The following is a 26,255-nucleotide window of genomic DNA, read 5'->3' as shown; positions in this document are numbered from 1 at the left end:
CGGCTGCGAGAGTGGTGAGTCTACTAGAGGACCTGCCTGGATACGATAAATTGGTGAAAACTCACCTTTTACAGACTTTTGGATTATTAGAGTCTGAGCGCGCCAAACAGTTGCTCTCCTTGCCCGGACTTGGCAATGGTAAGCCGTCAGAATTAATGGACCATGTGCTGTCTCTCCTGGGGAATCGCCATCCTTGCTTTATTTTTAAGGAACTCTACACGCAGCAAACATCTGATCAAGTTCACGTAGTTCTCGCTAACACACCTGTGAAGGACTATAGGAAGCTTGCTAAAATGGCTGACCGTCCGCACTTAGCTCGGCAGCAGTGCATCATTCCTCCTCCTGTTTCGACCTCAATAAGCCCCCAGCATAAGGATGGCCACGACTGCGAAACGAAGCCTGTGGAGTCCGTGTTTTTACCGCGCTCACTTTGGTAAGAACGCTAGGAAGTGTCAACCGCCTCGCAGCTTCGACAGTGCCAGTACGTCGGGACATCAGAGGTCTGTGGACACCGGGTTCCAGCTGCCAGGGTCGTCTACTGTTCATTACAGACTCCCTTTCAGGGTGACGCTCCCTGTGTGACACAGGTGCTCAGGTGAGTGTGCTGCTGGCATCGTCTATTGATGAGAAGGTAAAGAGCAACGAAACCGCTCTGGAGGCCGCCAATGGCAGCAGGATCCAGACTTACCGGACACGACAGGCGATGCTCTGCTTCGGTGCGTGACATTACACATGGGACTTGGTACTAGTTATAGTGGCTAGACCTCTGCTCAGTGCAGATTTCCCGTGTGCCCAAAGTCTGTTAGTTGATCCTAAGAACCACTGGCTTGTGGATGTGAAGGACTTTGTGTTGTCACCCTGCTCCCCCAGTAAGTTCCCCACAATGGCTCTGCCAAGCACACACACCACCGCATGTGAGTTTACTCAACTGCTGGGTGAATTCTCAAACCTCGCCGAGCCCACATTCGCCACTACAGTCAGAAAACATGGGGTTGAGCACCAGATTTCTACAACTGGCCTATGCAGGATAACATAACTGGTGGAAACATACAGAATTCACAACCACTGACGTTGGGTTGGTGTTCAGTTAAGAGGCTAGTCTGACGTGATTACATTAAGGACGTTTAGCACACTTTGTGTTCAGTCTTCAGTGTTCAATAAATGAGATGTTATATCTTTTTCCTCAAGCACCTCCGATATTTTATTTGTGAAATCCTACAAAACAACCTCAATAATCATTAACTGCCTGGTACGGGAGTCTGCAGTTTAGTACCACTTTGCAGAGTATTTGTGACTGACTCCACAGCTGGCAATATTTACGCTGTGGAGGGAAAAAAGGCTTATAAATAGTGTAGGTGCAGTCACTGTTGTAATGTAGGAAAGATACAAACAGATGATTTGGTTGTTGTGGCGTGGATGAAATCACCAGAGAGAGAGAGTCACTGGTAGATACAAAGCAGCTTCTTTATTCGACAAAACAAGGTACAGCAGACATCATACAGATGGAGACGCTTTCAGTGGAAAGATCTGCTAGCCCAATGTGGGCTTGATATTTATTTGCTAAGCACAAAGGGCAATCCCGCTTTACAAAGTATAGACAATGCACAGACAAAGCTTTCTTTTGAAGCTACATACAAAATACCACACCTTCTGACTTCATCCTTTCCTTTCCTCCTGACACCCTTTCATGTCTGGGTTGGTACTCACAGCCTTCAGGAGTGCAAGTTAAATCCACAATACATTTATTTGGTATTTTACGTGCTAACATAGAGGAGAATTCATATTTATAAAGTATGGATAATACTGTCTTCGAAACTACCTGTAAACTTCACGCTTCCATCCGCAGCGTCTGACTAGTATTTCCGCATTCACAGCTGTTAGGAATGAACTGGGCTCACAGCTTTTAGGAAGCGCATTGTTGTGAACTCAATCCACAGTACTTTGTCAAACAGAAGACTGGTGGCCAAGCCATTTAAGTGTAAATAAATCACCTACCCAAAAACTCACTCTAACATGATCATCTAGCCTACAGAAGCATAGTGCCATTACAGCACCAGCAACCCAGGTTCGATTCCCACCGCTGTCTCTAAAGAGTTTGTACGTTCTCCCCGTGACTGCATGGGTTTCTTCAGGGTGCTCCAGTTTCCTCCCACAGTCCAGAGACATACAGATTAGTAGATTAATTGGTCACATGGGTGTAATTGGGCAACACAGACCTGTCAGGCCACAAGGGACTGTTACTATGCTGCATGAGGGGTGATTGATAGGTCTGTGGCCTAAGGTAGAAGGAGATGAGTTATTAACTTCAAACTTTCTGCATTTTCACTCAAAGAGTTGAACTGCACGTGCATGTAACAAGAGCTGTATAACTCATCTCCTTCTACCCAAGGCCACGAACTTATCAATCACCCCTGCTGCGGACCACCTGGAGGTCCAAGATGTTCTTGTTACATGCACGTGCAGTTCAACTCTTTGAGTGATAACGCAGAAAGTTTGAAGTTAATAATTCATCGCCGGCTACCTTAGGCCACAAACTTATCAATCACCCCTGCTGTGGACCACTTCTACAAAGAACGGATCCGTATGCTCCACGACCACTGGACTAAGTGTGTACATGTAGTAGGGGACTATGTTGAAAAATAAATGTGCTAGGTTTACAAATACTGACTCCTTCTACCTTAGGCCACGAACTTATTAATCACCCCTCGTACTGTGTTCAGTTCTGGTCGCTTCATTATAGAAAGATGTGAAAGCTTTAGAGAGGGCGCAGAGGAGATTTGTCAGGATGCTGCCTGGACTACAGACAATGTCTTTCTTACGAGGCTTGGTTGAGCAAGCTGGGCCTTTTCCCTTCGGAGCAAAGGAGGGTGAGAGGTGAATTGATAGAGGTGCACAAGATGATAAGAGTGTAGACACAGCAGACACAGGTGTGGAGTAAACTCAGGACTCAATAGTAGAAATTAACAATGGCAATGAACTGGTGTTGCAAACTGCCTAGAAAGATTCTTAGAACCATGTCTGCATGTAATGGTAAAATTGAACCTATTAAAGAACAATGACTAGTGTACCTGTTGAGAGTTCAGTCTCTTGGCAGCATGGATATAAGCTAGGTCCTTATGATCAGGTCCAAATCTAAAAGGGGACTTTGGCTCCCTCCAGCCAATGTCTCAATCCTTCATGTTCCAACTGGACAGCAAGAAAATCCCTGTTGCTGATATTATAGTTCATCTCAGTGGGAGAGAGACAACTGAAGAAGGTGGCACATGGGTATAGCTGCTGGTCTGAGATGGTTCATTGAGATAGTACAGCTCCAACTTTGACATTCGTAGTGTCAAACTCCGCTACAAAGATATAGTCCAGATCAGGGAGAGCAAGTACAGGTGCTGTGGTACGTCTGTTCTTGAGATCACAGGAAGTGGCTTCTGTCTCTGGAATCCAGCAGAAAGGCCCAGTAGATGTTTTAGTGAGGTTGGTAGGTGAAGCCGTGATTGCATTGAAATTGCAAATGAAGTGCCGATAGAAACTGGTGAACCCCAAAAAGCATTGGAGCTGTTTGAATGAAGCAAGTTATGGCCAATTTTGTACCACTTGGATCTTCTCAGGGTCCATCTGTAAACTTCTGTTGAAAATGACAAAACCCAGAAAGGAAACATTGGAAGTGTGAAATTCGCTCTTCTCAAGTTTAGCAAAAAGCTAGATATCCTGTAGGTGTTGAAGATCACTCTGTACATGATGGACATGTTCCCGAAGTGACCAAGAAAAAAATAAGAGTATTGTCCAAATAAACAGAGACAAATTGGTTAAGCAGCTCCTGTGTGATATTGATGACGTTCTGAAAGACTACTTGAGCATTACCTAAACCAAATGGCATCACCAGTTGCTCATAATGTCCAGTAGGAGTGTTGCAGGCCATCTTCAATTCATCTCCCTCTTGGCATTCCAGAGGTCTAGTTTAGTCAAGACCATGGTTCCTTGCAATAACTCAAATGCCTTGTTCATTAGATCTACTGGTTCTTAATAGTAATTCTATTTAGACCTCTGTAAGTATTACATGATCTCAGTCCGCCATCCTTCATGGATATGAAAAGGATCCCGCACCGGCAGGTGGAGTGGATGGTCAAATAACTCTAGATGTCAAAGCCCCCCTTAATGTAGTCCTCCATAGACTGTCTCTCAGGAGCGGACAAGGCACAGAGCCTTCCCTGGGGAGGACATGTACCAGGCAGTAAATTGATGGTGCAATCATCGTCCCTATGTGGATGAAGTGTAGTGGCTCTCCTCTTGCTGAACAACTCCAACAAATCCAAATACTCTGAAGGCACTCCGGACAACTCTGTTGTGTTCAAGTCCATTCTTGAGGAGTCAGGAAGCAATTCTACTGATGATTCGACATGGTTCACAGCAGGTCACTCGGAAACTCGGGCAGGCATTGCGGAATCTCAGAATCTCTAGGAAGGCACTTATACTGGCAAAGGGTCGACCAATACTGAATGGTGCCAGAAGATCAGTTAATCCAAGGATTATGATGATCTAACCATGGATAATCAAGGATTAGGGGAATGTCTGGAGAATGAATAAGATGAAAATGAATCATCTGCTCATGCCTTCCAATGGTTCACTTGAGAGTGACAGAAAGATAAAAGCTTTGTCCAGTTTCCAATGGTCTACCATCCAGGGCTGTAGCAGAGATAGGCTGGTCGAGGTGTAATTTAGGAATTTAGATTCTCTCTGCCAGTCTAACATCCAAAGACATTCCCTGCCGAACCAGAGACTACCAAGGATCTCACAGAACGTTGATGTCTACCCCAGGATAACAGGGATGGTAAGACCACTCCCCTCACTGGACAGTCCTAGGAGCTTCCCAACAGCTCGAGTTAGGTGACTCAGAAGTGGCTGGCCTTTGCACAGTAAAAGCAAGACCTCTGCCTCATACTTCTCTCGCTCTACTGGAGAGACCTGGGTCCTTCCAAGTTGCATGGGTTCCTCCAGAGATATCTGCAGGGATCCACACTGATTATCAGGCTGAGGAACTGGCGTAGGCATTGGGTTGTTCTGAGAGCCAGCCTTCTGGGTGAGCTCACCATATCTCTCCCTCCTTCTTTCAGAAATATGATTCTCGATTCTTATGGCCACGTCCACAAGCTCCTCCAAATCCTCCACCTGGTCCCTGGTCGCAAGAACATCTTTAAGCTGGTCATTTAAACCCCAGCGTCTAAACAGAGCAACCAAAGCCTCATTCTTCCACTCTTTCTTTGCCCCTAGGCTACTGATAACAATGGAATAGTCGGCTATGGATCACATTCCCTGACACAGCTGAAGGAGTCCGCTGGCTGCCTCTGAGCTCCCAGCAGGATGGCTCATCATTCTTCGAAATAAACTGATATCAGAACACACGGGATCGTCCTTCTCCCATAAAGCCGTTACCCACGAAAGGGCCCTGCCCGAGAGGAGGGAAATTATATAGGGCCTCCTTACTCCTGTCCAAGGGGAACTTTGCCGGTTGTAATTCAAAGATTCAAGAACCTGTGGCAAGATTCAGGGTCACCATTGTACCACTCGGGGGCTGGCAGCTTAATTGACTCTCCACAGTAGTTCCGGGAACCCATGGCAGGATGCATAGACTGTTAATGGTCAAACCACAAAGGCAAGATTTCCTTTTGTTTAAGCAACTTTACTTTCTCAGTTCACGTTCAGTACATAAGGGCTGCCATCTTCTTACCCACAATTCCCTTCCACCCCTCGTGCACATTCTCATAATAGGGAAAGTGCTCATGCAACCTAAATGCTTACATCGCCCAAATGAACAGATCTCCCATCCTTTCTATGTATATTGAAAGAAAATTTAAAAAAAAAATACATTCAAATGTTCACTAGGATATGAGAATTAGCTCTAACCCATGATGCTGATACAGTTCCTGAAGTACAAAATGCCTTCACTAATTGCCTTCGGCAGCACGAGAGCTCTTCCCCTTCTTCGTGAGACAGTCAGCTAGTTGTTCCTTTGTAGTTGACCACAGCACGTGATGAATTTTCTGTGCTTGGATGAGTTCCTTGATGCTGCTTATCTTGAGACAAAGCCTCTTCTCTGCAACTGACTTGGTGGATTTGATGGCAGAAACCAAAGAGTAGTTAGCTGTGACACAGGTTATTTGTAGACTGTTCTTCTTTGGGTCACCATGGACAAACTCAGAATGGAGTGTGGCCAGATACCCATCAGACATTGCAAGGGTATCTCCTGCCAGTGTACTACATACAACTCTTCAGATTTCATGAAGATTTCCAAGTGAGGCAATGAACCTCAGTGATCTATCTTTTCCAAGCTGTTGAAACTGCAAGACTATTTTTTTCAGATTGAATTTTACACACTATCTTGTTTGTCTCATGTAAAGTTTGTACTACAGTATTCTTTGTGCCGGATGCCAAGATGCAGGCATCCAGCACGATGTCAGGCCTGTTCTGTCCTGCCATCCGTGGAATCTGACCTGAGTTGCTCAGCTTCAGCTTCACTGAGGGGCGCATCCCTCTGTGTGGCACGTGAGGATTCCACGTGGATTGTCTGAAGATTCCTGATGTAGCTCTCTTGGTGCAGTTGTAGTCTTCCATCAACAACAACGATGTCTATCCTTACATAATAGAGTCTGCCATGTTCCTGGCGTTCAACCTGAAAAGCTGACCTTAGCCGTTGTGGCAATGTTTTGTGAACCTCCCCATATGAAGTCATCTACATGACAGGCAAGTGCTCCAATCGCATGACATTCTCAATCTTGCCCGTAAAAAACAGCAGGATCCATTAGTGACATCTTTCCAGCTGTTTTCAACATTATTTGAACATTCACATGTAAATGTCACATGACAGCAACATTCCCTGTAAGAATGTCCATTTTATACCCATGGCTGGGGTTGCCATTGCTTTTAATATTTCACTGAGTGAGGTAGTCGGAGAGACTCGGATGCACATGTCGGTGAGTCTTTTTGGAGTTCTCCAATATTCAGTTCCTCAAAACATCAGGCCAAGTGTGCTTTCGGTGTAATTCCTGTTGGGGTCTGTCAACCAGTACAGAGGGAAGGGCCTGGATTCCATAAGACAAAGGAGCAGAAGTCGGCCATTCGGCCCATCGAGTCTGCTCCGCCATTTTATCATGAGCTGAATCATTCCAGCCGAACACTGGTTGATACGGGTTATAACCATGTACATTGTGCCTGGTATTCTTCGCCATAAGGGCCCAGTCCAGGGCTGTTCCAATCACAGCCATCGTTTTCCTTTACCTTCAGCATTTTTTCAGTAAGCGCTTGATTGTGTCTCTCCAGAAGTCCATTACTCCAAGGACTGTATGCCGCTGTTGTCTTTGTTTCAATGTTAAAGTTCTCTGCCATATCTCTGAACTAAATTCACCACTTTCTGAGGTGGGCCGTGCACACTTATCCAGGAATGGATGAAGGTTTTTAACTAGCTTGGGGGTCTCTTTGTGCTTACGATGCTACCAGCACTGAAATGTGTGAATTTGTCAATGATGTGGAGATACCACACTCCCTGCCCCAGTTCATGTAGGTCTGTGGCTACTGTTTCATTGTATTCAGTTGTTAATGGTGGACCAACCACAGGCTTGGGTTTGGACTTCCCAAACTTTTGACATATCTCACGGCTATCAACTATCTGCTTTAGAGTGGAAAAATAGTCTGTGCCTTTGTTTCCTGAACTCCTGGCAACACACACAAAATGCTGGAGGAACTCAGCAGGCCAGGCAGCACCTATGGGAAGAAGAATAGTTGATGTTTTGGGCCGAGACCCTTCAGCAGGACTGGAGAAAAAAAAAATGAGGAGTAGATTTAAAAGTTTGGGGGAGGGGAGGGAGCACAAGGTGACAGGTGAAACCGGGAGGGGGAAGGGGATAAAGTAAAGAGCTGGGAAGTTGATTGGTGAAAGAGACATAGGCTGGAGAAGGGGGGGTTTGATGGGAGAGGACAGAAAGCCATGGAAGAAAAGGGGGGGGAGGAGCATTAGAGGGAGGCAATGGACAGGCAAGGAGACAAGGTGAGAGAGGGAAAAGGGGATAGGGAATGGTGAAGAAGCTAGGGGCATTACCGAAAGTTCAAAATATCCATCAGGTTGAAGATTACCCAGACGGAATATAAAGGTGTTGTTCTTCCAACCTGAGTGGGGCCTTATCGCGACAGTAGAGGAGGCCGTGGGTTGACAAATCGGAATGAGAATGGGAAGTGGCCACCCGGAGATCCCATTTCTACTGGCCGACGAAGCGTAGGTGCTTGAAGAAGCAGTCTCCCAATCTACGCTGGGTCTCACTGATATACAGGAGGCCACACCGGGAGCACCAGACACAGTATATGACCCCTACAGACTCACAGGTGAAGTGTCACCTCACCTGGAAGGACTGTATGGGGCCCTGAATGGCAGTGAGGGAGGAGGTGTAGGGGCAGGTGTAGCACTTGTTCCACTTGCAAGAATAAGTGCTAGGAGGGAGATCAGTGGGAGGGACAAATGGACAAGGGAGTCACGTAGGGAGGTATCCCTGTGGAAAGCAGGAAGTGGGGGGAGGGCAAGATGTACTTGGTGGTGGGGTCCCGTTGGAGATGGCAGAAGTTGCAGAGAATTATGTGCTGAACAGAGAGGCTGGTGGGGTGGTAGGTAAGGACAAGAGGTGGGGTGGCGGGAGGATGGGGTAAGAGCAGACATACGTGAAATAGAAGAGATGCGGTTGGGGGCCATGTTGATGGTAGAGGAAACGAAGCCCCTTTCTTTGAAAAAGGAGGCCATCTTCATTCTGGAATGAAAAGCCTCATCCTAAGAGCAGATGCGGCGGAGATGGAGAAACTGAGAGAAGGGAATGGGATTTTTATAATTAACAGGGTAGGAGGAGGTATAGTCCAGGTAGCTGTGAGAGTCCATGGATTTGTAATAGACATCAGTGGATAAGCTGTCTCCAGAGATAGAGACAGAGAGATCATGAAAGGAGAGGGAGGTGTCGGAAATGGACCAGGTAAATTTGAGGGCAGGGTGGAAGTTGGAGGCAAAGTTGATGAAGTCGACTAGCTCGGCATGGGTACAGGAAATGGCACCAATGCAGTCGTCGATGCCCTGTAGGAAAAGTGGGGGGCAGACACCGGAGTAGGCTTGGCACATAGACTGTTCCACGTAGCCGACAAACAGGCAGGCATAGCTGGGACCCATGCAATTACCCATGGCTATACCTTTGTTTGAAGGAAGTGGGAGCAGCCAAAGTAGAAATTATTACGAGTGAGGACAAGTTCTGTTAGACAGAGGAGAGTGATGGTGGAGGGGAACTGGTGAGGTCTGGTGTCCAGAAAGAAACTGAGCTTTGAGGCCTTCCTGGTGGGGGATGGAGGTGTATAGGGACTGGATATCCAAGGTAAAAATAAGATGATGGGGGCCAGGAAACCTAAAATCATTGCAAAGGTCCAGAGTGTGTGAGGTGTCACTGCTGTAGGTAGAAAGGGACAAAACAGAGTCAACGTTTGCCAATATTAGTTCAGTGGGGCACGAACAAGCTGAATCAATGGGTCTAGCTGGACAAGCCAGCTTGTGGATTTTGGGTAGGAGGTAGAAATGGGAGGTGTGGGGTGAGGGAACTATGATGTTGGTGGCGGTGGATGGGAGATCCCCAGAGTTAATAAGGTCTGTGATGGTGTGGGAGACTGGCCTGATGCTCCTTAGTGGGGTCCTGTTCGAGGAGTAAGTAAGAGGAGGTGTCTGAGAGTTGGTGCTGGGCATCAGCGAGGTAGAAGTCAGTATGCCAGACCACTACAGCAACCACTTTATCTGCGGGTTTGATGGTGAGGTTAGGATTAGTGCGGAGGAGTGGACAGCAGAGCATTCAGAGGGGGTGAGGTTGGAATTGGAGAAAGGAATGGTGAAGTTGAGATGGTTGCTGTCCCTTCAGCAGTTGGCAATGAACAAGTCCAGAATGGACAGAAGATCATGGTGGGATGCCCAGGAAAAGGAGGAGGGTTGAAGACGGGAGAAGGTGAGGGTGGGGATTCCTTGCCAAAGGAGTAGGCGCGGAGACAGAGGCAGCAGAAGAAAAGCTCAGTGCCATGGTGGGTGTGGATCTCACTGAGGTGTAGGCGCGGGGGGGAAAAGTGAGGCCCTTACTGAGGATAGAATGTTCTGACTCAGGGTGGGGACGGTCAAAGAGAATAGTGAGGACCTGGCACGGATGAGAGCTGTGTTCGGAGGGGAGAAGACGGTTAGTAGTGTCAGAAAAGAGGGGAGGTTTGAGGTGTTCAGGGACGGTGGGGTGAGAGGAAGATGGAGTCTCCGAGGGCCCAAGAGCTGGCGGTGGGACCTGAGGGAGACAGGATTGCAGAGTGGTGGTGGAGGAAGGGGAGTGGGGGGTCCTGCAGCAGCAGCGTCTGAAGACCCAGCCTGGAGGTCAAGGCCGGAGTTGGAGGTTGTGCAATCAGCTCTTTGGTGATGTCTGAGGTCGCTAGAACCTGCATTGATGGCGGTGGAGTCCGGGATTTGAATCTGCTCTGGGTCGTTAGAGCCGTTATGGTCAGTAGCAGGGATCGCGGTCTGGAGACCTCTGGGCCTGCCGGCGTTGGAGACGGTAAGTTCTCGGGTCTGTAGACAGGCGATCTTCCGATCTTTGCAGGACACAAGGAAGTCAAAGAACCGGCAACTGAAAGCCTGGATCCGGCAAAGGATAAAGTAGTGGACAGGAATGGGAATGGGAAGTGGAATTAAAATGGGTGGCCTCTGGGAAATCCTGCTTCTTCTGGAGAATGGAGCATAGGTGGTCGGTGAAGCAGTCTCCCTCTTCATTCACATTCCAATATGTCAATCCATGGCCTCCTCTACTGTCGTGATGAGGCCACACTCAGGTTGGAGGAACAACATCTTCTAATCATCTGGGTAGCCTCCAACCTGATGGCATGAACATTAATTTCTCGATCTACCGGTAATGTCCCCCCTCCTCTCTTTCACCATTCCCCATCCCCCTTTCCCTCTCTCACCTTATCTCCTTGCCTGGCCATCACCTCCCTCTGTTGTTCTTCCCCGCTTTTCTTTCTTCCATGACCTTCTGTCCTCTCCTAACAGTCTCCCCTTCTCCAGCTCTATCTCTTTCAAATTCCCAGCTCTTTACTTCATCCCTCCCCCTCCCGGTTTCACCTATCACATTGCGTTTACTTTATACTTCCCCCACCTTTTAAATCTATTCCTCATCTTTTTTTGCAGTCCTACTGAAGGGTCTCGGCCCGAAACATTGACTGTACTCTTTTCCATTGATGCTGCCTGGCCTGCTGAGTTCCTCCAGCATTTTGTGTGTGCGTTGCTGGGATTTCCTGAACTCCTGAGCAGTTTCTGAAGTCTGTCTGTCGAAGTGTGTCCAAACTGCTCGTGAAGCTTCAGCAACACTTTGCGATTCTCATCGGGGTCATGTTCTCTGTGACAGTTAGGAGTTTATTCTCACATTGATTCTCAGTAATATCTTTATCTAGAATGGTCACACAGTAATGTCCAGAGCTGGTCAGCTCAAGAGACACTGGCTGTGGAAACATTGTTGCTTGGCCATTCTCTATATCCAGTACGGTCCACACTTTCTTTAAGGGAAGTTTTACTGAAGAGTAATGGAATGTTCACTGGTACCACCTCCATTTCGATGTAATGTTTTGCCTGCCCTATTTTTGTGGGGATTTTCACTCTTTTGGGAGGACATACAATCTTTCCATCTCCAACTTTGTAACTGGGTGTATCTGTTCACCAGTTTATGCACTTCATTCCGGTTTAGTTCACTTACAGAGCTTTCAAGCCGTTTTTCTCCAGACACTATGCACACGCCTGCTGTATCGATAACAGCAGATCCTAGGGATTCTATCATCAAAATCTCTGCCTCAGATGCTTCTGCATTAGTAAGTGATTCCTTTGCAAACAATGTGATATAGCACTCTTCTACATCTTCAGATTTCTTATTTTCTTCAGATAGCTTAACTTGTTCGGTCTGCTCGGACAGTTTTTTGTCCCCTGGTAAGTACTTCGACAAACCACACATTTCAATCGCCTTCTGTACTTGTTTCAGTAGATTTGTGCCAGGTAACAGTGCCCTCGTTTGGTCACCCTGGGAACTCCGTTTGCCACTCTTACATTCCTGCTCAGTGAAGTATGCCATTCTCTGACTCCAATTAATTCTGATTGTTTCCTTGGCAGCCTTTTCTCCAAAAATCCTCTTCAATGCCGATTTCATAGATACGATTGTAAGTTCTTTACATGCAGTTAATGCTAGCTGTCTGTTCTTTATGTCTAGACACGCAGTATCTAACAATTTAAAAGTTAATTTTGCATCAGGAAGTTCCATTTCGTATTTATGCACAGGACTATACTTTTGTTCAAATCAATAATATAATCAGCCACATTTGTAGAACCGTCTCTGGAAATTTTTTCAAAATCTGAATATGCCTCATAAATCCAATCCCTTTCTTCCTTTAGAAAAACAGAGTTAAGTGTATTTATCAGCGTATTCATACATCATCTTTGTTCAAGTCTTCCAACGAAATTCCTATCGCGGTCTCTCTCGCTCTTTCTGAAAGTGACAGTATGCAAGGTCCTGCTTCTTCTTCTCAAGCTCTGTAACCTGAGTCCATATTTCTACTTCATTTTACTGTTTTTGTAAGGCTTGCTCTCGCCAAATGCTGGCGAGATCCTATGATCGGAAACCATCCTCTGCTACCACTTTTAATGCTCGAACAACAAAGACGAGGTTTTCTTTTGTTTAAACAACTTTTCTTTCTCCATTCATGTTCAGTACCTAAGGGCTGCCATTTTCTTACCCACAATCCCCTTCCACCCCTCATGCGCATGCCCTTAACAGGGAAAGTGTGCATGCCAACTAAATGAACAGAACTCAGCCCAGGCGAATGCTGGGAACCAGAGTCTATCCCTGAGGAAAGTGAATGCTGCCTACCGGTCTCAGAGTCCTTCTGCAATGATGCAGGTATCTCCTGGAGAAACTGCCCATGCCATCCAACGGCCTGACTTGGTAGGCCAATGCCATGCTGAGGTGATCAGTCTCTGCTGGCTCCATGGTTGTCTGAGCCCTGCTGTACGATCTTCAGCTGAGTGGACCCAGGTGTGGAGTAGACTCTGCACTTGACGGTAGAAATTAACGATGATGATCTATTCAGAGAATAATGCAGGGATTAATCAAACACAGAGCTCACCAACTCTGGACTTGAGTACACAGAATGGTAGATCACACAGAACTCGTATCCAAGGCTCAGCAATGAGTGCTGGTCCAGTGTAACGTTAAGTAGAAGATAAAAAACACAGGAAACCACGGGGGTCAAAATCAAAAACTAATCACTTAAGAACGAGAAACATAGGTTAACTGTATTCACATAACGAGTGTCACAGTGACAGCTCAATGATAAAATTAGTCATTAAACAATTTAATAAACTCAGAAAAATGACGTTCAGGTGCATTGAGACCTGCCGCTACCCAGTGCCCCTCCCTGGTCCACAGGGTTCGTGATAAAGAGGCACAGATTGAGTGGATAGCCAGAGACTTGTTCACCAGGGCGGAAATGGCAGATATGAGGGGGCATCATTTTAAGGTGATTGAAGAAAGCATAGGGAGGATGTCAGGGGTAAGGTTTTTTTCACACTGAGAGAGGTGAGTGTGTGGAACACCCTGCCAGGGGTGGTGGTAGAGGCAGATACATTTGGGGCATTTAAGAAACTCTTAGATAGGCACGTGGATCATAGAAATATGGAGGGTTATATAGGAAGAAAGAGTTAGAGTGATCTTAAAACATTGTGGTCCAGAGAATCTGTATTGTGCTATAATGTTCTATGTCCTACTCTGGGCCTGGCCTTACTAAGACCATGTGCAATTTTAGACACCCTCACTTCTGTCCTCAAAATAAACACAGTGTTTGTTTTTGTAATGCCTGCTGTACCTGTGCGTTTGCTTTCAGTGACTGCTGTACAAACGTATCCATCTCCTTCCATACACTAACGTTTCCCGAGCTATAACTTTGATTAGAAGGTGAGACCAGCTTCCACCTCATTGCCACTGCTCGCAGCCAGAAGACCAGTTAACGAGCAACCGCGTGATATTCACTCAGTTTCTCCAGTTCAACAGGCAGACTTCAAAGAGTGTCAAGCAGAAAGAGAGGGACCGTTTGTGAAGGCAGAAGAAATTTCAGAAGTAGTTTGGTATGTGGCAAAAGTAGGACAAGAATAAAACTGCTGAAGGCCAGAGATTCTTCTGTCGAGGTGTGGAGTGGCTGGGAAGTGACGGGGGAGATGGACTTCTCAAGGCTGATGAACGTGAGATACATGGAAGAGGCCGAACCTGGTGACAGTGTGCTGTGCTACTTTGGAGTACGACAACAAGGCCAACGACTCAATTACCACACAGAATGAGAGGCAGTCGAGGATTCAGTATTGAGTCAAGAGGAATTTCCACAGTGTCACCATCACTGATCACTCTGTAATTCACAAGTTTGCCATGACTCAGGGAAATGTACATATTTGCCAGGGATGGCATACAAACCACACTGATGCTCTGCACCAGATCTGTGTATTCCTGGGATATCATCGTACAGTGAGTCGGTTCCAAGCTTTTACTTGATAAAACATGACCACTCATACTCCGACCTACTGATGGTCACTGAGACTGTGAACGAGCCCCCTCAAGATGAAAGGAATTCCTTCAGCTCTCCCCGTAACCTTCCCAGGGAGGCCACCTATATCAGACACACCTTCTCCCAGCAGTGCATGAAGATCGGCACTGAGAAGTACAAGTTCCCGAATCCAAACCCTTTTGTGAAGGATGAGGTGGAGAAGAATGAGGTGACTCTGGTGGGATACAGGTAAAGGTGAAAACTAGGAACTGACCTCGAGCTGATGGTGTTGTGACAGGCGCCAGCGGTGAAGTATCAATCATCAATATTTAAGATTCCAAATGAGTGCAATTTACAGTACCGTAATGGTGTGGATTGGTTCAGAAACTGGACTCGCAGAGGAAACCTGGCTTTGCCACTGATCTAAAGAACAACAGTTACGAGCTGGCTCGATGGACCTGCTGTGATTTGTTGCCTGGATCAGAATATCTCAAACGAGGGTGTGTGTCCCGATTCCACATCAAGGGCTCCTCCTGTTGTGTCACCCTGGACATGCAGCAGTTCAAGACCAATGAGCTGGATCAGAAAACATACAGTACAAGCAGAATTAGGCCATTCAGCCCATCGAGTCTGTTCCACCATTCCATCATGGCTGATTTATTATCCCTCTCAACCCCATTCTCCTGCCTTCTCCCCCTAACCTTTGGTACCCTCACGAATCAATAACCTATCAAATTCTGCTTTAAATATATCCATTAACTTGACCTCTGTAGTCTGTAGATTCACCACCCTTTGACTAAAGAAATTTCTTATCTCTATGCCCTCTAGTCCTACACTCACCCACTACTAGAAAATTCCTGTCGATGTCCAATCTGTCTTGGCCTTTCAATAAGATCCCCATCATTCTTCTAAACTCCATTGAGCACAGGCCCTGAGCCATCAAACACTCATACGTGAACCCCTTTATTCCCTGGATAATTTTTGTAAACCTCATCTGGACCCTCTCCAACACCAGCACATCTTTTCTTGGATAAGGGCCCAAAACTGCTCACAATACTCCCAATGCAGTCCAACCAATGCTTTATAAAACTTCAGCATTACATCCTTGCTTTTAGTTAACTCAAAATGATGTTAACATTGTATTTGCCTTCCTTTCTACCAATTCAACCTGCAAGTTAGCCTGCAAAGCATCCTGCACGAGGACTCCCAAGTCCCTTTGCAGCTCTGATTTCTGGATTTGCTCCTCATTTAGAAAACAGTCTTCACCTTTATTCCTTCTCCAAAGTGCATGACCATACATTTCCCTTCACTATATTCCAACTAACACATATCAAAGTTGCCGGTGAACGCAGCAGGCCAGGCAGCATCCCTAGGAAGACGTATAGTCTTTCTCGCTCTCTCCTTTTTCCCCCTCTGTCCCTCTCACTATACCCCTTGCCCATCCTCTGGGTTTTTTCTCTCCCCTCCCCCTTTTCCTTCTCCCTGGGCCTCCTGTCCCATGATCTCCTCATATCCCTTTTGCCAATCAACTGTCCAGCTCTTGGCTCCATCCCTCCCCCTCCTGTCTTCTCCCATCATTTTGGATCTCCCCCTCCCCCTCCCACTTTCAAATCTCTTACTAGCTCTTCTTTCAGTTAGTCCTGATGAAGGGTCTCGGCCTGAAATGTCGACTGTACCTCTTCCTAGAGATGCTGCCTGGCCTGCTGCGTTCACCAGCAACTTTGATGTGTGTTGCTTGAATTTCCAGCATCTGCAGAATTCCTCGTGTTTGCACTATATTTCAACTGTCACTTCTGTGCCCATTCTCCTTTATCTGTTCAAATCCTTCTGCAGACTCCCTGCTCCCTGCTCCCTGCTCCCTCAGCATGCCTGTCTTTGTGTTGTCCGCAAACTTGGCCACAAAGCCATCAATTCTAGCAGGTAAACCTGAGTGTGGAGAGTACCTGGTCCAACCTTCAGTGTGTCACCAACATCTGCATGGAGCTGGACAAGGGCAAACACCTCCCCCGAGAGATCCGAACAAGCAAGTCGTCTGTGTTGTCTGCAGCTCCGAGGAGGAAGAGGATGGTAAGCAGTGAGGAGCATGGCCACACCTCGACCCTACAGACTTCTGAGAGTCTCGGCTGGGTGACCCCCACCTCACTGGAACCACAGCAGTACCATTGCACTGCAACCCCCACCTGACCTGGGAGTGGAGGCCTGGCTGCGTGTGTGTGAGTGGGTGGGAGGGTTTGTTTTGCTCTTGTTTTATTTTGCTGCTGTTGCTGTTACTTGCGTTGTTCTGCTGAGCGCTGTGGGCGTGCTACATGTCGGCACCGGGATGTGTGACAATACTTGCAGGCTGCCCCTACCACATCCATGAGTTGTGTTAGTCGTTAACGCAAACAATGACAAGAGAAAATCTGCAGATGCCGGAAATCCGAGCAACACACACACAGAATGCCGCAGGAACTCAGCAGACTAGGCAGCATCTATGGAAAAAAGCGCAGTCGACGTTTCGGGCCGAAACCCTTCGCCAGGACTCCGCTTTTCACTGTATGTTTTGACGTACATGTGATAAATAGATGAATCTGAGATTGGAGGTGTAGTGGACAGCCAGGAAGGCTATCAAAGCTTGCAGCATGACCTGGACCAACTGGAAAAATGGGCTGAAAATTGGCAAATGGAATTTAATGCAGACAAGTGTGAGTTGTTACACTTTGGGAGGACAAACCAGGCTTACCTAGTGAACAACAGGGCACTGAGGAGTGTGGACACAGAAGCATCTAGGAAAACAGATCCATAATTCCTTGAAAAAGTGGCGTCACAGATAAATAGTCTCATAAAAAGAGCTTCTGCCACATTGGCCTTCAGACAGCAAAGTACTGAGAACAGGAGTTGGGACGTTAGGGTAAGATTGTATAAGACATTGGTGAGACCTACTTTGGAGTATTGTGGGCAGTTCTGGTCACCTACCAATAGGAAAGATATCAATAAGATTGAAGGAATGCAGAGCAAATTTACAAGGATGTTGCCTGGACTTGAGGAAGTGAGTTATAGGGAGGTTGAATAGGTTATTCCCTGGAGTGTAGGAGAATGAGGGGAGATTTAATAGAGGAATATAAAATTATGATGCTATTGGTAAATGTAAGCAAGCTTTTTCCACTGAGTTTGGGTGAGAGTAGCACTGTGGGCTAAGAGTGAAAGATGAAATGTTTAAGGGCCATGAGAGTACGGAATGAAATGCCCGTAGAAGTGGTGGATGTGAGTGCGATTTCAAAAATTTAGAGAAGTTTGGAGAAGTACATGGATGGGAGGGTTATGGAGGGGTATGGTCTAAGTTCAGATCAATAGGACTAGGCGGTTTGCCACAGACCAGATGGATTGAAGGACTTGTTTCTGTGCCGTTGTGTACTGTGACTCTCTGACTAACCTGAACCTCAATCCGTCTGTTCACCTAACCAAGCAGATAACTTCACACTTGTTTCTGGGATGCTCTCCTCCCAGATTTCTGTGTGGAATAGCTGTGAAATGACAACCATCCACTCAAGAGTAGCAAGACTTTGTTCGGTGTTTCAGGAGATTCAATATAATAATAACAATTTTTTTTAAAATTGGGTAACAAATCAGAAACAACAGTATGAATTATACCTTGACACACCTTCTATATGGGGGCGATTTGAAATCGTTAGCTCCTTCATCGGTAAAGCTAAATCAATTAATTCAAATTGTAGAACCACTTTTGAAAGATATAAACATGAAGTTTGGACTAGATAAGTACGGAACATTAAACAAAAAAGGTGCCATAGAGCAAACAGAATACAAAACAGAGCAACAGGATGCAAGACAACCCATGGATGAATACGAAACATAAGTATCTGGGACATCAACAAGCAAAGAAAATAGATCATAGTGTGATAAAGGGAAAACTTTTGGCAGAATCTACTTCAAAGCTTAAGAAAATTTGCCATACAGTGCTCAATAGTAAAAATATAACAAAGGCAATAAACACTTTAACTATATCCATATTAATGTAATCTTTTGGCATAATAATTTGGTCTGTAAGCAATCTGGAAATTTTACAAAGAACAGTAAGAAATGAAATGACAAGTTCTAGAAAACACTATGTACACTCAAACATGCTGAGATTAGCACTACCTAAGCCAGAAGGAGGAAGAGCGATAACAAACATTAAAAATTTACACAACAGTCAGATAAATCTTTTAGGATATATTTTCATCAACAAAAACAAGATTCAGCATTCTATGTGAACACATGGAATCCTGATAAGTACACACCACTAATTTAAGTGAGAGCACAACCCGTAAAAATGAAGACATTATCACTATTGAAGAAAAAGTTAACCACTGGAAGAGCATGACCTCTCATGGAAGACATCCCCACAATCAGAGCAGACTAGAAATCAACAAGGAAGCATTGAATGCCTGGCTCAGAGTTGGAGACCTCTTCCCAGAAACAGAAGGGTTCCTTCTGGAAATACAGGACCAGGTGGTTAACACAAAAAACGAAAAAAAAACATAATAAAAGACCAACAAATTCAAGGTGATAAATGCAGAAAATTCCAAGAGAAACCAGAAACAAACCAACACATTACAGGATCCTGCGGCAGTTTAACTCAATCTGTTTACTTACACAGGCACAATCAAGAGGCCAACATCATTCACCAAAATCTTGCTTTAAAATACAAACTCTTAAAAGAAATCATACCTAACTATAAATACAATACTGATCCATTTTTAGAGTCAGAGTTCCACAAATTATACCATGACCGATTCACTATTACAGATAGGACAATCCATAATAACCGTCCAGATATAATAATATCGGATAAACAAGCAAGAACAACTTAATAGATATAACCATTCCAAACACACTTAACATACTAAAATCAATAAGTGAAAAACATGAGAATAATGCTGAATTAAAAGAAGAAATTGAAAGACATAAACAGGGTACACATTATCTACAACTGATGTCATCCCAAAGGCACTACACAATAGCATTAAACCATTAGGGCTACACAGCAATATCTATGTAAATCTTCAGAAAGCCACAATACTAAACACTACCAGAACTGTCCAAAGGTTCCTAGCAATTGAGAAATGAGTGTGCTTGACTATGCCCATACCTCAGGTTTTACCAGCTTGAGCTGAGAAAAAGATAGTTCAGTAGTTCCATTTAATATCAGAGAATGCATTCAATATACATAGTGAAATTCTTGTTCTTCACATGCATCCATGAAAACAGAGGAGTTCCCCAAAGAATAAGTGACAGTAAAAACGTTAGATCCCCAAAGCCCCCTTCTCCCCCCACACAGAAGCAGCAACAAAGCATCAATCCTCCCCCTCCCACAATTATTTCAGCAAAACACAACAGCTCCCACCACCCACCAAGCAAGCAATAGCAAAGCCCCCAAGAAACACCATGATCTGCAGTACAACAAAAACTAATCATTCACCCGACAACTTGACATGCTACAGGCTTTCTCTCTCCCTAATAAAGGGGCAGGGAGTTGTCACACAGTAAGGGGGAGGGACCAACAAAAATCAAACAACTCGCTGATTATGATGTTAAATTCTGCCACATCGCTTTCCACCTCCCCCCCACACCTGAGTCCTCCGACTTGAGAATCAGCAGCAAACTCTCCTCCATCAATGAAGGAGAGAGAGAGAGAGATACTCCAAGTACAGAGACCTCCGACAGCTGATCTGCTGTTCCCAATATTCTGTTTTCTCCTGCAAAGCTTCAGTCAGCGACACTGGCATAGAACATAGAATTAGCACACCCCGAAGCGTGCTCGCCTTCTTGGCTGTGCCCTTGGGATATCGATAAACGGTGGGTCGGTGAGCCTTGGGAGCAGGAACCATCGCCATAAAGAACCGCAGTCTGGATGCATTTCCAGGTCAAGGGCACTGACAGAACCCCATCCACCTTGAAAAGGTAAAAAAGAGACGTTAAAAGGTAGAAATTAAGCTCTTTCCACAGATGAACTTGCAGAAGCCGCTCTCTAGTGCCATCATAGCTCCGTCCACATTTCTGTCCATTAAATAAAAATTAATAATAATTTCCAGGAGGACTCTAAGCCCACTAAGGTTTTGTCTAGCATTAACACATTCTCTAATTTGCTGAATCGGACAAAAATTGGATATCAAATCAAAAACAGAGTTTTGGATAAGTATATGGATGGGAGGGCTATGGTCCAGGTTCAGATCAATGGGACTAGGTAGTATGATGGTTTGCCACAGACCAGACAGACAGCAGGACCTGTTTCTGTGCCGTTGTGTACTGTGACTCTATGACTAACCTGAACCTCAATCCTTCTGTTTACCTAACTTAAAATAACCTCATTTTTTTTTTTTTCGTGCCGCTTTCTTCCCAAATTTCTGTGTGGAATGACAACCATGCACTCAATAGTAGCAAGACTTTGTTAGGAGTTTCAGAAGATTCCATATAATAATAATAATAAACTGGGTATCAAATCAGAAACAACGAAATGAATTATACCTTGACACACTTTCTATACATGGACCATTTGAAATTATATGCTCATTCATCAGTAAGGCTAAAACAATTAATTCAAATACTAGAATTATTTTCAAAATATATAAACACGAACTTTGGATTAGATAAGTGGAGAGCATTAAACATAAAGAAAGGTGCAATAGGCTAATAGAATACAAAACCTGGATGAATATGGAACATATAAGCATTTGGGATATCGACAAGCAAAGAAAATAGATCATAGTGCGATAAAGGGAAAACTTTGGACAGAATTTACTTCAAGGTTTAAGAACAGTGCTCAACAGTAAAAATATAACAAAGGCAATAAACACTTTCACTATACCCATATTAATGTATTCGTCCAAAACCAATCTGGAAAATTTACAAAGCAAAATAAGAACTGAAATGACAAATTTTAGAAAACACTTGAACACATTTAAAGTAACTCTACCTAGCACAGGAGGAGGAGGAGGAATAACAGACATAAAACACTCAGATAAAACTTCTGAAGATATAATTTCATCAACAGAAACAGGATTCAGCTCTCCACATGTGCACACCACTAAATTTAAATGAGAGCACTACCCAGAAGACTGAAGAAATTATCACTACAGTAGAAGAAGTTAACCAATGTTAGAATATGATCCTCCACGGAAGATATCCCTACGATTTGAATAGACTAGATGTTGACAAGGAAGCAGCAAATCAGAAATATGCTGAATTAAATGAGGAAATTGAAAGACTATGGAACATGAACAGGGTATACATTGTCCAAATAGTAATATCTGCAACTGGTATCATCCCAAGGGCACTACAGAGTAGCATTAAACAATTAGGCCTACACGGCAGTATTTATGTAAATCTCAAGAAAGCTACAATACTAAACACTGCTAGAATAGCCCGAAAGTTCCTAGCAATTGAGAAATGAGTTTGCTTGGCTCTGCCTGTACTTCATGTTTAACCAGATTGAGCTGAGAAAAACACACAAATTGTACTTTTTGAAACTCCTATATTTTCATAATATGTGGTGTTAGTCTCCTCCTATTGGTGGAAAAGCGGTATAGGAGTTACATAACGGGTTACATAATCTTTTCATTTTTCATTGGGTATGCATTAGCATATGACACAAGTGCTGTGACAGTGTACCCTTTTAATTGGTCCCTGCTTATCGCCGAATTTGTGTTTTCTGAGTATAAAAGAAACCATCTTTGTTTCTTAGCTCCTCACTCATTTTCAAATGCATTGTACTTGTTCCTTTGCTTAAACTTTAAAATAAACAATCATGAAGCAACAAATTTTCACTCAGTCTTGGACTCCTAAAAGAACCCAGGGAACAAAAAATAACCAATTCCCTCAAGTTTTGGTACCCAAACATGAGATGGTTATATGGAAAGACAGAGCTTTGAAGAATTCAAAAAGTAAGTTTTACTGTGCACCTAACTGGAGGTAAGAACTTGCACCACTCCTGAATTGTCAGAGAAATCATCTGATTCTGCTTCAGTACACCGTCTAAAGGAAGTTTAAGAGTGAGAAGAAAACTGTATTTTACTTTTTTGTTTGTGGAGGAGCTGTGCTAAATATTCTGGGTTGTGTCTCTATTCTAGGCTCATAGGCTATTGAAAATATTTTGGGTAGAGTATTATTTTTGGGCTAATAAGCTTTAATTTTCAGATGCAGCTGGTCTGTAACCTCTAATAAAAATAATGAGGCTGTAAGCTCTATTTAAGTTATAACTCCATAATTATATTGTCTAACGACTGTGATTGATGTCCGGTGAAGAGTCCTCATTAAGACCAAACTTAAAACAATGGCCAAAATTGAGAAAATATAGAATAAGATTCATAAAATGCTGTTGAGAAATAAAGTCTGTAAGCCAGTAGTCTTACCAAAGCTGAGAAAAAGTAAACATGCCAAGCTACAAAGTCAGACAAATGAATTTAACTGTGAATGTGCTGAATTAGGAAATAAAAGTGAACTAAATCATGGTAAACTGAGCACTGGGAATAATTTACCTAATTAAAAGGAAGAAATATGTAACATGCTGAAGGAACTGTATGATAGAAACAGTAAAAGGACTAGCAAACGAGTCTCTTTGTTAACTGAGCGAGTTGTCCTTGCAGAATGTGTCCATAATCGGTTTAGAGAGCAATCTGACACAAATTTGCACTGCACAGCAACAACCTTCGGTGGGAGGTTCTGCCAACCCCCTGCCCAGTGTTAACAATTATGTTCCCTGTGTTGGAAAGCAGCCAACACTGAATAATCCCTAGAAACAACGACACCTTGGGAACTCCAAGGAGCTCCAAAACGAATACTGTATAAAACTGACTCAACAGAGACCTCTGGTGGCTTAAGTAATGATGACAGTGTCGGGGTAATTGGTCTGACAGCCACGGACGGTTTGTCCCGATAAAAATTAAGGGAATGAAAACCCAGAAGAATGAAAACAGAGATTATGAAAAGAGACAGGAGGTCCACAAGAACCATGAAAAATTGACAAATTGGACCATTCGTTCAAAGAAATTCCACATCCTAAAAAAGGAAGCTTAAAGACTGGGGATGAACTTCAATGAATTAAGAACATATACAAATTACATCCATATAAAGGTATCCAAATTTTAACTACCATGCTGTTTTCCCAACAAATAAGACAGATAATACAATGAGTTGAAGATGGTATAGGAGAGAATAACCAGAGAATGTATCAGGTGGTTGGGATGTAGTTAAGAAATGGTTAAAACGACAATCCCCAATACAGATTGATTGGAGGAAAGTGGATGACTGAAAACAAAGACTTCAGAGGATGTTTCTGAATATGAAGACTGTAACAAGACAGTTTGGATCAGCTACTCAGGAGTTCAAGGAATAATTGAAGAAAATATAGAAGAATACACATATGGCCCCCTTAAGTCAACCTTCATGGATGGTTTGAACCCAGATGTTGTTAAAATGGTGAAACTCACGAAAGCATATTAGAGTGAAACTGCCCTTTCCTACAGTGATCTGGTGCAAACAGCCAAACAAGTGGAGCGAGATATCGAAGCCTGCGTAAGATCAGTACAGATGGACCAATTATCTATACCTGCTAACCAACAGAATAAGTGGAACTGGCATTCACAGCAATATGTTAATTTACTAGTTGGAAATGAACATGATGCAATTCTCTCAAATATCGAGCCTTCAAGGGACACCAAGCGAATTTGGACAAAGCACAATTGCAATAAGAGGAAGAACTTTACTTGGGACAGAATATTTCCAGAGAGAAACAAGAAGTCACTGAAGAATGTACAAAGGCCATTATATCAGCAAAATAACCTACAACAATTCAGCAACTTCAATCATTTCTGGATTTGTGCAACTATTTCTTCAGCGGTTTGAACGGGGAATGACTGCACAAGCGCATGGAGGTCGGCCAGTGAGAACAGCGGGAAGAGTTTAAAAAGAAGACAGATTTACAGAGTGGGCGTCAGAGTAGGGGAAGACAAAGTAGGAGGGATTTGGTTCAATGGGGCTTCAGCGATAAAGGGTCAAGGTCAGGTGGGTTATCTGCTTCGAATACAGACAAGGTATGTGCGTAAGGCCGGTTTTCTGTGCTCGGTGTCAGATGTGGGAGGTCCTGGAGACTCCCGGACGGCCACATCTACACCAGGTGTGTCGAGCTGCAGCTCCTTAGGGACTGCGTTAGGGAACTGGAGATGCAGCTCGATGACCTTCGTCTGGTCAGGGAGAGTGAGGAGGTGATAGAGAGGAGCTATAGGTAGGTAGTCACCCCGGGACCACAGGAGACAGACAAGTGGGTAACAGTCAGGAGAGGGAAGGGCAAGAGGCAGCTGCTAGAGAGTACCCCTGTGGCTGTCCTCCTTAACAACATGTACTTCTGCTTGAGTACTGTTGGGGGGGGGGACGGCCTACCTGGGGGAAGCAACAGTGGTTGCAGCTCTGGCACAGAGTCTGGCCCTGTGGCTCAGAAGGGTAGGGAAAGGAAGAGGATGGCAGCAGTGATAAGGAACTCTATATTTAGGGGTCAGAGGGGTGATTCTGTGGACTCAGGAAAGAAACATGGATGGTAGTTTGTCTTCCAGGTGTCAGGGTCCAGGATGTTTTTGATCGCGTCCACAATATCCTGAAGTGGGAAGGTGAACAGCCAGAGGTCGTGGTACATATTGGCACTAATGACATAGGTAGGAAAAGGGAGGAGTTTCTGAAAACAGACTACAGGGGGTTAGGAAGGAAGTTGAGAAGCAGGACCTCAAAAGTAGTAATCTCGGGATTACTGCCTGTGCCACGTGACAGTGAGTATAGGAATAGAATGAGGTGGAGGATAAATGCGTGGCTGAGGGTTTGGAGCAGAGGGCAGGGATTCAGATTTCTGGATCATTGGGACCTCTTCTTGGGCAGGTGTGACCTGTACAAAAAGGACGGGTTGCACTTGAATCCAAAGGGGACCAATATCCTAGCGGGAAGGTTTGCTAAGGCTATTGGGGAGAGTTTAAACTAGAATTACTGTGGGGTGGGAACCGAACTGAAGTGATAGAGGAAAGGGAGGTTGGCTCACAAATAGAGAAAGCTTGGAGACAGTGCGAAGGGGAGGATAGGCAGGTGATAGAGAAGGGACGCGCTCAGACTGATGGTTTGAGATGTGTCTATTTTAATGCAAGGAGTATTATGAACAAAGCGGATGAGCTTAGAGCGTGGATCAGTACTTGGAGCTATGATGTTGTGGCCATTACAGAGATTTGGATGGCTCAGGGGCAGGAATGGTTACTTTGAGTGCCAGCTTTAGATGTTTCAGAAAGGACAGGGAGGGAGGCAAAAGAGGTGGGGGCGTGGCACTGTTGATCAGAGATAGTGTCACGGCAGCAGAAAAGGAGGAAGACATGGAGGGTTGTCTACGGAGTCTCTGTGGGTGGAAATTAGGAATAGGAAGGGGTCAATAACTCTGCTGGGTGTTTTTTATAGACCACCCAATAGTAACAGGGACATCGAGGAACAGTTAGGGAGACAGATTCTGTTAAAGAGTAATGATAACAGGGTTGTTGTGGTGGGCGATTTTAATTTCCCAAATATTGACTGGCATCTCCCTAGAGTGAGGGGTTTAGATGGGGTGGAGTTTGTTGGGTGTGTTCAGGACTGTTTCTTGACACAATATGTAG

At 44.6% G+C, this 26,255-nt stretch overlaps 1 protein-coding gene and 1 pseudogene across 1 annotated transcript in view; both read left to right on the top strand.

The window, feature by feature from the left end:
• Positions 1–375: 375 nt before the first annotated feature.
• Positions 376–16,679, top strand: LOC134357164 (eukaryotic translation initiation factor 3 subunit D-like; annotated as a pseudogene).
• Positions 16,680–22,464: 5,785 nt separating this feature from the next.
• rad54l2 (RAD54 like 2) overlaps positions 22,465–26,255 on the top strand; it is a 227,155-nt gene continuing 223,364 nt past the window's right edge. Inside the window, exon 1 of the mRNA XM_063067816.1 lies at positions 22,465–22,520. The gene's annotated coding sequence lies outside the window, so the exon portion shown is untranslated. The remainder of the gene's footprint in view (positions 22,521–26,255) is intronic.

Source organism: Mobula hypostoma, chromosome 15 (assembly GCF_963921235.1).
Source record: "Mobula hypostoma chromosome 15, sMobHyp1.1, whole genome shotgun sequence".
NCBI classification, from domain to species: Eukaryota; Metazoa; Chordata; class Chondrichthyes; order Myliobatiformes; family Myliobatidae; genus Mobula; species Mobula hypostoma.
Note: the sequence above shows the minus strand (reverse complement) of the source record. Positions and strands in the feature narration are given on the sequence as shown.